Source organism: Acipenser ruthenus, chromosome 17 (genome assembly GCF_902713425.1).
Source record: "Acipenser ruthenus chromosome 17, fAciRut3.2 maternal haplotype, whole genome shotgun sequence".
NCBI lineage: Eukaryota > Metazoa > Chordata > Actinopteri > Acipenseriformes > Acipenseridae > Acipenser > Acipenser ruthenus.
In genome coordinates, this window is record NC_081205.1 from 30,695,105 (window position 1) to 30,707,277 (window position 12,173).

The 12,173-nt window shown below is 39.0% G+C and overlaps 1 protein-coding gene across 2 annotated transcripts in view; it reads left to right on the plus strand.

The window, feature by feature from the left end:
• The window catches only part of LOC117423353 (ephrin type-A receptor 4-like), a 41,876-nt gene that overhangs the window by 5,088 nt on the left and 24,615 nt on the right, over positions 1–12,173 (plus strand). The window lies entirely within an intron of this gene.

Sequence of the window (12,173 nt, forward strand, 5' to 3'; positions counted from 1 at the left end):
GCAAGCGCTGATTTACATCAAGCAACAGTAGGCTGACACCTATTGTCTGGTTTTAGTTAATTAAAAGGAGAGCTCTCTGTACCTATAGTGTTTTAATCAATTGCTGTTTTTGCTAAAGACATGACTAGCCTGAGGGGCTGGAACACTTATGTAAAGTGAGAAATAACAGCTACAATGTATTCTTAATCTAGATTTTTTTTAAATTCTGAATTTAAAACAAATCAGTCTACTGCTGATTTTCATTCTCTGTATCATTCAGCTGTATTCAATAATTAAATGCTGTGTTTCAAAATTGCAATTAGCCTGTAGTTTACAGATTCCACATTAGGATACTAAAAACAAAAAATAAACTACAGCAAAAAAAAAATTTTAAGTCTTCTAGCCTTCTGTCATTTACATGTAATATATGGAAAATCAATTAGACAATTGCAAGAAAATTTTGTTTACTGCTAATGGCCTAAGTTAAAGTTACATTGTAGGCTTGGAAATACAATTGTAGTTCAAAACACAGGGAATTTTTTTGGACAAAGGGAAATGTGTCTCTTCGTGGTAAAGGTTCTCGCTCAAGCGTAGAGTTTTCACAGTGAATTCTAGAGGATTCTAGTCAACTTTTCAAGCATATACTTATTACTTCAACTAATTGCCTTTAATTACATGTAACATCACCACTCCCACCTGATTATGGCATTGTGGTATTATCAGGGCGAAAGCTTGTAATCAATTTGTTTTATTGCACTGCTCCGTGTTCCTTGGGGTTCAGTGCTGGTTTATTAATGGGACCCTGAACACACTGCTCTCTTTTTTTTTGGGGGGGGGGGGGGGGGGGGTCCAATCTTGGTAAACTAACTGCATGACAAATACGTTTTAATTGAAAAGGGGTCGTTATTATTTTGTTGCTGGTGAGCTTTTCCTACAGTACAGATGGCAGGACAGCTTCAGAGTGCATCTCACGAACATGTTCTCGAACGTCACCAGCCAATCCCAGTGTGTCTCACTGGCCAGGGCTAGCCTGGTTTTTATTTCTTGCTGCATTTTCTCAAAGGGAACTTCGAGTGAGGTTGTAAATTATGGAGACAGAAGCTCTTTTCAAATGGAGATTGAATGGGATTCTTTAATCTGAAGGGGACAAAAAATACCAGCAAAGCTTGGTTGCTTTCTACATTTGAGTTTGTGTCATGAATTGGAATGCACTGTTTTACTAAGTGGCATTAACTCTATTGTAAGACTCTGCAAGAATTTCTCCTTGTTATCTGGGATGTTTAAAAACAGGTTTCTGTTTGTACTGTTCACAGGATTGCTTTATCTTTTATCTTGCTTTTCTCTACAGCGATAGGGATAATAAACATGTATTGGGTGCAGCACATATTGCTCCATGGCTTTTAAAAAACTACAGTGTGCATCAAACATTGTCTCATCATATAGAACCATAGAAAACATCAGAGTTTGTCATTTAATTCTCTCGTATTTTGAAAGGCCAGTTCATCTAAAACTAATAATGAGAAATAGCCTGAGTGACCTGCAATATAATCTTAAACACTGCTGTGGTAAATCAAACCATATCCAGAGCTCTCAGCGATGTGTGCTTAGGGGGTTAAAGGTTGTTTTTTGTCCCAGTCTGAAAAGCAATGATTATCTATTTAATATTTCCATATGCAACTAGTTGAGAGGCTCGGCAAATAGAGCAGTTCACTTTCAATGTGCTGGAAGTGACAAGACATCACAACGGGGAGCCCCAGTCCCTGCAAAGTCTATTGAAACAACACTGACCGGGGCTCCAGCCGTTATCAATAGGTCCCACCCCTATTGTTTGGCCATAGGAGAACGCTAGCAGGACAAATACCGGAGAAGGTCAAAGGTGCCCCACATCCTCATCCATCTTCCTCCTGTCAGAGGAGGTCATAGTGAAGATTGATTAAGATCTCAAGGTTTGACAAAGGCCAGGCTGGCTGGAGAGACAGGAGATGCTAGGGGAGGAGTTTCTGTTGCCTGCTCCAGCGCTGGTCATCTGCTGGGGTCTCTGAGTCCACTGGGTACCGAACCACACTTCCTCTTGCAGTTGTCACCTCCAGCAGGACGTGTTAATGGCTGCAAAGAATTGGGAGGCATGTCAGCTTGTTCGAGGTGGCAGATGCCATTGTCTAAGGCAGCTGCACCCAAAGTGGTCCCCCCAACCCCACAAAAAAATGGCGTCCCTTAACAAAACTAACACGTCTTGAAGAGTTTTCAAAACCTATTGAGCAGTTTGTTAAGAGTCAAAGAAACGGGTTGCTAGATGTGTATGACTTTAACTGCCAGTCTGGAGTTACTTTTAGACCTTCCAGTACGAGATGTTGGAACAGACATCATCAGCATATAAGCTGTGTTTGTTTTTGGAGTGCGGCACAGAGCCGATTAAAACAATGTTTAAACAGACATCATTTCCATAGTCCTTTCATATTTGGAGTTTCTCCTCTACATGTTGTTGTTTGATAACCGTTTCCCTAAGAAATAATCACTTGAATGATGTGATTGCTTTTATCTTCTGTGCTTTGAAGCATGACTGTGATCACCGAGGAGAGCCATTCATTTTTATCAGAGGAGAACAGAGTTTAATTAAGGTTCCCTGCTATTATGCTTGTTTGATGCCCAAAGTTTTATGGAGATGGTAGAGCTGATGGTCCTTTGAGCTTGAAAGGAAGAATCCAATGTAATTAACCAGGGCACCCAGGTCCAGGATCCTTGGAAATATTATATACAGTGCAGGGAAATAATTTCACACTGAATGCTCACAAACCATTACAGAATGAAAAGCACCTGTGAATGGACCATTATGAACAGTTTTCAAAAGTTTTAGATGCCACTCAGGGCAATCAATGCATTTGCATACATACCACACCCAGACTGAGATATTCATGCCCATATCAGTATCTGTGGCGTGTCTGTCTCTATATGGGGCAATATAACATGTATATGACATGCATTAAACATTATTTGCCAGATTTAATATGTTTTGTGTTATATGTCCAAGTTCAAATCTGCTGATGGCTTTATTTAGAATTAATTCCCGGCAAGTTTATCCATTTAAATCAAGACAACTTATACAAAACAGCAAAACAATTTGGCTATTATTATATTACAATAAGCCGGGTGCCACATTAAATACCTTGATAAGCATTTATCCTGTGTATACCAATGTCTGATTGTAGCATTCTTTTATATATATATATATATATATATATATATATATATATATATATATATATATATATATATATACACTCAAGTGCTGTTTTTTTGTTTTCGGTGAGCAGGTGAAATCCCATCCTCTTTTATTACTCTGAAACAATGGTCACCCCTTGCCAAAATGTGCTTTGTTATGAATATTCAAACCGTGTTGTAGCTCCATGGGAACAGAGTATGATGATTCCCATCACAATCCCTCTGTTGCTGGTTATGAGACTCTCTCCCTCTCAATGGGGATTGTCAGCTGTCTGGAAAAGTTTTGCCCTTCGTTCCGAGCAGATTCCTCATTTGCATCCGCTGTATAAACCTGCATTCAAACTAGCACGCCCCTATCCACTTTCACAATGAAGATACGAGCTTCCTTTGGAAACCACAGCCCCCCCCCCCCCATTCTCCGGGTGATTTGGATTTCATGCAAATTTATTCTGGTCTGATTCAACTGCTGTTTAAGAGATGCATATTTCAGGCTGCATCTCATTGCCAGTGACTGCCACAGCCCCCAAAGTAGAGTTTGAATGTATGTTCATGTTGCATTTTGCATTCACACACCTGTTTTCCTGTCTCAGAACGACGCTGACAGGATTGTGACAGCATTCATCCAAGTCAGTTTTTGATGGATTTGACAGGAAAGTTATGCATACTGTATGTTTATGACCTGTCAGAAGAACAGGGCAGGGGGGGTTAGATAAAGCAAGACTGTGATTTAATCTGGTTGCATTTCACTTAGTATTTTATATAGCAGTTCAATAAATAAATTCAGATAATATACTCTACATTTTTTCCTGCATATGGGACTTGCCTGTATTGTTGTAATTTTTTTTATTTTTTGTCTACACAATACGCTGTAGTTTATTTAAATGTACCATATAATCCCATTTGTCTGTGTTGTGTATAAATCATACACATTCGTATCCCCCACACTAGGCCCTCCTGTTCATTGTTGGCCTCATGAAATCAAATGGTATGGTTAACCATAATTACAGCTTTGGACAAATGGTCATTATAGCAAATGGAAAGGTAGGGTACAACTATAGGCTCTATAAGGGAGCCCCTTTTATAAAAATAAAACAAAACAAATCATATCTGGGATGTCATCCGAGCTTTAAGGGTGCTTCTGTACTTACAACCACTGTCAAAGTCTTCTAATGCAGGTTAAAATACTCTTTAATTTTGCTCCTTGAAAAAGCACTGAGCTGCGGGGATGTGGGAAATGTGCATCACTGAGCAGTAGGGAGCCACATATTTCCAGGCCTCTTTCTCATTTTCTTCATATGTCCTTTACGTTTTGGGTCCACGGCCTTTTAACCTGCTTCCGCTGCTTTCTCCCCAGAAGCTGTCCACTCAAGTGGCAAGGGCTGCTTTGATGGGAGGCCCCCCGCTGTTCAGCATTTGTCTCGTTCTCGTGTGGCTCCGTTGGTTCTTAGTCTGGCTCACTTCTCAGAGATCAGAGGGTTAACGGAAAACTATTTTCATTTTTGATGATTCGAAAAAGGCAGTTACCTGTGGGTGTACCCGTGAAGGTTAAAGTGAGCCCCCAATGGCAGCAACATGGACTGCATTTGAAAAATGAGTCGGGCCTACTGGTAATATTTATATAAATGGCTGCACCTACCAGACCAGTATGTCTTCTTGTACTTTCAATGTCACAGCAGCTACTTCGAACACTGATCAGGAGATTTGTCAATTAGAAGAAAGTGCCTATGAAATTAAATTGAATAATCAGATTATTATTGCTGTAGTTCAGATTGTATAATGAATGTTAATGTCAGTAATTAATTGGTATTGATTCATCTGCGTTTTGAGTCACTAATCTACACGCCTCTTCAAACAGATAAGTGCCCCCGAGTGTGATTCAGGCGAAATGCCAGAAACAACAACAACAAAAGAAAATATCTAAACAGTGTACCAGAGTTATTGGACCTAGTTAGGTTTCCTATTGGAATTATGCTTTATTTTAAATATATTTATCAAAAACTGGTTTTGCATTGGCAATTATAAATACATTGTTAAACCAAGAGATCTGTGTAAAACAAAATCATGTTTTGTATACCTCTGCACCCTTAACTGCCATCTAGGGGATTTGAATGTGCTCAGAAGTGGAATGTCTGTACCTCACACATTCGAATGTCTGTTAGTAACTCAAATGTAACTACACTTGAGTGAACAGGAGATGTCCTATTGAATTAATACCAAGCATCTATCATAGTATTCCACACTTTTCACATTAAACTCTCCCTCTGACATTCATTCAACCTGAGCAGGCGCTTGTTTCAGAGTGTGACCAATATGTTTAACTGCGGATATGTTATGCTTTGGGTAGTCTGCCAGAAAAGCGCAGAGCTATTTTTAACTTGTTTGGCTGTAGCGATCTCTACTTCTTTTCCTCGAGTCTACAGAGATTCCTAACTAACCTTTCCCTTAATTGGTTTACCACAGTTGAATATCCTACTAATACACTAACCCATCAATAACAATAGATTTTTTATTTCTGTCAAGTGGTGCATTTTTAACAATTACTTTCCCTGTCAAACTATAACAGGCTGACAATAGTGCTACTCCTGAAGAAAGTAACCTGTCGGTTTTCATTTCTCCCGGGTCTTCGTTCTCATTTTTCTAATTGAATGTGCTCCATGTAGTATCTGCTGCTGAAGTTGATGTCTTGAGTTCTGCCTGCTCTGTGAATCGGTGCACTCTTCTGTCGAAAAAATAAAAAAATAAACTACATTCCCACTTTGAAAAAGACTACCCTTTGAAGCCAGACTGAGAGAGTGATTAAAGCAGTCACTAAGCAAATTAGCATGTCAAAAGCCCTGAATCAATACCATTTCTTCTCTCTGTCTCTCTCTCTCTCTCTTGCTGTATGCTGGTTTTAGTTGGTTTGGGAGCTCCAGAAAGGTTCTGACAGCTGGGCCAATGAGCGGAAAGATATTGTCAATAGCGGTGCACTACACAGACAGCTTGATCTAGCTGCAAAGTGCTAATCCAAGGAAAAGCTGGAGTAGTTCATTCGGAAATTACTTAAAAGGAAATGACAGCCACAAAAGGACAGGGTCGTCCTTTTGCTTATGGAGATGATTAGGGTGGGAGGAATAAACGTTCTATGAATGTAAACTTAGGAACAGAAAAATCCTTTAAAAACAAAAAACAGCAAGGTCAGCTTGCTAGAAATCTCATTCTGTTATATACAGTGCCTTCTTCCCAGATTTATATTCTCTTGACATTTCCCTTAGGATATGCGTGCAGAAAACAAGATTAAGATAGACCAATTTCAACTAGCATGGAAGACAAATGCACCCGTATTTATTTTTCCATTTTTAAAGGCTCCTGTTGTCTACTTCTGCAATGATTTCATGAACACAAAGAGAAGCCCATTTGCATTAGAACCCTATCTGCAGACCATTGCTTTATTTACAGTATACACTGATTGCAAACCAGTTAACAAGTGGCTGTGTTTCATCTGTCTTGATTTTATCAGAGCTGACTAAATCCGAATAGGCTGTAGGTGGTCTTTTACACAGCGAAATCCCCAAAGAATCAAAGGCTTTGCCGAAAATCAGACTCCCAATTTATAGAAAAAGAAAGAAAAAAGAAGACTAATCTGATCAGCGAACGTTTCAAATGGATGCACATTTTAATAAGAAAAGACTTTAATCGGAGGGACCTTGCTCAGACAGGCTGCATAACTTACTTCAGTAAATAAGATATATAGACAATTATTTCTGGCTTATGTCGTTGAACTTTATCTGGTGGAGTAAAGCAATTATGTAAACAGTTTGCACAGTGCTAAATGTGAAATGAAGTATTGCAGTTGAAGGTCTAATTTGCAATTAATTCAGCTGGAGAGTAATTAAGCTTTATAATATCGCATCCTTTATCTTTTGTAATGCAAGACATGTTTCTTGAGTTATTCTTGGCATGTACAAAGAAAAACACGCCTTTTTGGAGATAAAGTAAAAGGCTTAGAAACTCCAGAATCTGTTTAATTTGTAGACATCAAGACAATTGCGCTAAGTTTGTCTTTTTTATTTAATTTTTTTTTTCATTGCTTAAAGAGCATCAGATCATCAAAGAATGAGCTCATTCATCCCAAATCCTCAGAATTTCCAATTAACAACTAGACCATCACTTTACTGAAAGTGAAGTACGGCTTATGAATACAAATCCAACAGCTTTTCAAAGAAGGCATTTGATCTTGTAGAGATGATGAAGGAGGTTAGAGGAGGACACTTACTAGGGTATCCTTATACAACAATTGTCTTGTAAGTCATAACCCCACTTTAAGAGAAATCAATATATAGTGGTGTCAAAGCACTCATTAAGAGAGCATTACATTGACATACATTTTACCACCATTGATTTGAAGAGATAGCTGGTCATTTGAAAACCAATGACTTATGTTTCCTAGTAAATTTAACCAAGAGGTAATTTAACTAAGAAAACCAATTCCATGTATGACACATTTCTGTAACCTAGATAAGTTAGACATTTGTGCTGTGTGGCTATAAAAACCTTGGAAATTGTGTTTCGTGACTGGATTATTTTTATTGTTTTTATTAATGTTATAAGATATGCTTTGCAGCTCGTTGTAACTGAAACCCATTAACCATCATACCATGTTTCAGGTTCAAGCAGGGTAGAGCAGGGGTTAATGACAGCAATTTGGCCTAACAGCTGACACAGTTTCAATGGGATTTTATTTTCATTCAGATGGATGATCTCCAGGCTTTTAAAGATGAGTAATGTAAAATACAGTAGTCTCACAGCATAGAGGGCTGCAGTGTGGAGTAGTGGTTAGGGCTCTCGACTCTTGACCGGAGGGTCGTTGGTTCAATCCCAGGTGGGGGACACTGCTGCTGTACCCTTGAGCAAGGTACTTTGCCTAGATTGCTCCAGTAAAAACCCAACTGTATAAATGGGTAATTGTATGTAAAAATAACGTGATAACTTATAACAATTGTAAGTCGCCCTGGATAAGGGTGTCTGCTAAGAAATAAATAATAATACAGGCTTCACCAGTCAAAGTACAATAACCAGATTTCCTTTTAACTGTCAATGATATACAGTAGATAAACAGCAGAATTACATACATATTGCACAAACAGGGCTCTTTCGACTCCAGCACAAATAAAAGGGACATTACAATATAAAAGGAAATACAAAGTAACTGAAGAATAGATAGCACAGTTAGAAACAGGGGCAAGTATCTCATATACAATACTGCTGACTTTTTTTAGAGTTGCAGCTTGCATTTCGCATGGAATCTGAGTCATTATTGCACACAGTAAATGAGTATTGGCATGGATAAGTATCTGCAGATCGTGTGTGTGTGTGTGTGTGTGTGTGTGTGTTGGGGGAGGAGGCACTCGGTTCCTGAACATTGCCTTTCCTTTCCCCTTCCCTTATCAAATGGGTAGATCTCTATACTTAACCTCCTTGTGCTCCGTCTTTCGGGTGAGACGTAGTTGTAAGTGACTCTGCAGCTGATGCATAGATCACACACCCTAGTCTCTGTAAGTTGCCTTGGATAAAGGCGTCTGCTAAATAAACAAATAATAATATACTCAGAATACAAGTATAGCTCCAGATTACTTTAACTGTGGTGCAAAGGAGAACAATATCTGTAATCCCTTCTAGTCGATGAACTGCTAAAGAATTAAAGCTGAGGTGTATTTATAATCATTTTGTTAAAAAAGTACACTGATGGAAGGTGCTAGTTGAAAGTTGTCTACATTAAGAAGCAAGTTCAAACCATTCAGATATGCCCTGCTAGTTTTTCTGAAAAGGTTTTAGAAAGTGTAGCAGACAAATAGCCCTCCTTGATTCGCTTGCTTCCAAATTCCTGTAGTAATCTATGCATTGCAACATCGACCTCCATCTACCCCCCTCCCCCCCAGTAAACTCACCTGCCCAAAGCCACCCACTTCAGATTAGGGAAAGGTATGCTTGCTAACGCTAGGATAATATCTGTAATCTGCTTGCAGCTACAAGTTTTGACGGAAGCCGATGTGTCTCGCATGTGTTGAATAGGTGGCCTGGTCTTATCAGAGTGAACACCAGATTTATATTCAAGCCCAGAGATAAGAGGGGCTTGTATTAAATAGGTACAATAAAGCTATTGTTTGAATAGTTTGAAAAGCCAGCTGTGCAGGAGGACCTCATTGGGAATGGAATCTTGCATCCCCCTTGATTTCATGCAGAATCTCCCATGCAGGATACTGAGCTCCGTCACCATTGTTTTCATAATTCACTCATTTCTTTAGCGGCCCCTGTCCAGTTACAAAAGCTTGTTGAAAGTGCTACCTGCGGCCCTGTTACTTGAAAACAGGTAACGGGCACCGCCCTGTGAACTTGGCACTGATGCAAGGCTCAAATACTCTGCCCCCACAGAGTAACACATTAAACACAAAGATCATTCTGTTTGTTTTATGGCATGTAAATTTAGCCCTGCTACTGATACCGCAATGCTTCCCAGTGCCAACCTTTCAAGGGGACAATAGCAATCTTTGTGATATCACTGTGTTAATAGTTACAGTCAATTAAATTTAAATATTGCCCATTCAGGATGGGAACAACCGTGAATACATGTGAATGGGAACATGATCGCTTCATTGGCACCAGTGATAACAGAAAAGTTTGGATTTTACTCTGCTTGAGAGCTGTGGTTTTCTTTTTTTAAAATACATTTTTAATTCCAGACGGCATCTAGAAGATGATAAATGCAGATTTCGTGTTACTTAATTTCAACACTGGCACAGGCACTTGGAACCAGTTGGTGGTTTATTCTTACAAAAAGGAATGGCAGAGAAGTGCTTTTTTGTCACCTACCATTTGCAGGCAGCCATGAGTGCCATGTCGTATTATAACTGAGCTCTTATGAATCACTAATTGTATCTCAGAGAAAGGAAGAACCATTCACTTACTTTAAGAGGCAGCCCTTGATAGGAGAAGATGACCCCATAGTAACAGACTATTCCTCTATTCTTATTGGACAAGGGATATTCTTATGCAACTGCCATTGATGTATATGATTCTTATTGATTTTTTTTCCCCATTAGATCCGTCTCAGTCTTTTATATGCTGTGCACCACAGTCCAACCCCATCTCTGGATTAATCTGCTTACTAATGTGCAATACTGTCAAAGAAGAACATTCATGCTCATTAATAATCCGTGAAACAGAAACCTAAAGAGGCTTACAAGTCATCAGTGCAAATCAGCTGGACTTGAAAGGGCTCAGGAATTTACCTGCAAGCTCTTCCGACTCTGAGCCCTTTCACAGCAACCAAACTGTTACAGATTAGAAAAAAGAAGAATGCAGGACTTGCCAACGCCATTGCTTACATGGCCTTCCTCACCTTAAGGTGTGAAATTGATAACTCTTCTTTCAGAAATCAGTTGTGCGAGCAGCAGTAAGCACATTAACCATTGCTTGGCATTCGTTTTAGAGTTTGATGATTTTATAAAGATACGTTGGTGGACTTTGTGAATGCGAATCGCTTTAGCATTTCAATGAGATTAGTATTCACAAAAAAAAACCCCCTACAAAAAAAATCAAAAGATAATTGACAGATCCAGGCCGGAAAGTGGAGTGGCTCCTTTTGCCACAAGTAATCAAGTGTTTGTCGGCTTGGTGTAGTGTAGCTAGCATTTTACATGCTTTGCCAATGAGCTGGCCTGGGGTGCAATTAATGTTTTTTGCATGCATCAGTGCTGTGAATTTGCCCTTCAAAACCCAGATTAGCAAAACCGCCAGGCCTTTATTAAATCTGACAAGGTTTTGGAATGTCTTCTGCAAAGTGAATACAGGTATAGCATTACTGACATAAACTATTATTATTGTTGTTGTTGTTGTTGTTGTTACTACTAATAATAATAATAACAATAATAACAGTGACAGGTTTAACTAGGCTGTTTGGTGTGCCAGATGTCAGGAGTCATTTGGTTCATTTGACTTCTCTCATTTGGCTTTGATCTCACATCTCAGTTTGGCACTTGAAGTGTTTTATTTATTTATTTATTTGGTGGATAACAAGTAAAACAGTGATAACTGACACTGGATTCCCCACAGCCTGCCAGCATTGCTGTCATTACAAACCTGACAGGTGAATCAATCCGAACCACATTAGTTACAGGTTTTCCCAGAAATATGCTTTTACTGCCCAGACCACCCACCCTTGCAGATATCATGCTCATGTTACCAGCAGTCACTAGTGTATAGGCATCGATAGCATTGTATTCTATATATATAGGAAGCTAGGAAACTAGGAAGCGCCCGGTAGCTGTGTATTTTTTTCCTTGTGGGTCGGGATCTTCAGATAAAACAGAACCAGCCTTTGTTTTGCACTGGCAGCTACTGTGACCTATCAGAGCCTTCATCTTAATTTAGCAGTTTAATGTTTTTTTTAAAGATCTGTTAAGATTCAGGAGATCAGGGATAATCCTGGGCTGCCTCACTGGGGCTTTGAGATGGAGATCATGGTTTTCACCATTTCTTTTGCCAGCTTAGAGAGGAGTACAAGTATCAGACGTGTATATACAAAAGGAAAAAAGCTCATTAAGTGTCAAACACTCCGTTAACGGTCCTAGTAGTTTCACATAAACATTTTATAATACAGTTTTCTGTGCCAGCACTGTATGTGACTGTACGCATTGTTGGACTGGTGTGTGTGTGTGTGTGTGTGTGTGTGTATTCACACACAAGAGAATTCATTTTTTAGTCAGGAAATTAAGTCTGATAAATTGGCACATTTTCTTTTCTCAAAACAGACATAAAGACAAGAGTATTTCATTATTTATTTTATGAATTTCAGGGGGAAAAGTGTTGAAAGGCTTTTCAAAATGCCTCTTGGTGGTAGTAGTCTTTGCCAGATGTGAAGAATTTTTTTTTTTTTCTCCAAATGTTATTAAAAGGCAAATGAATACATTTTGGGAAATGTTTTTAACAAAGCTTAA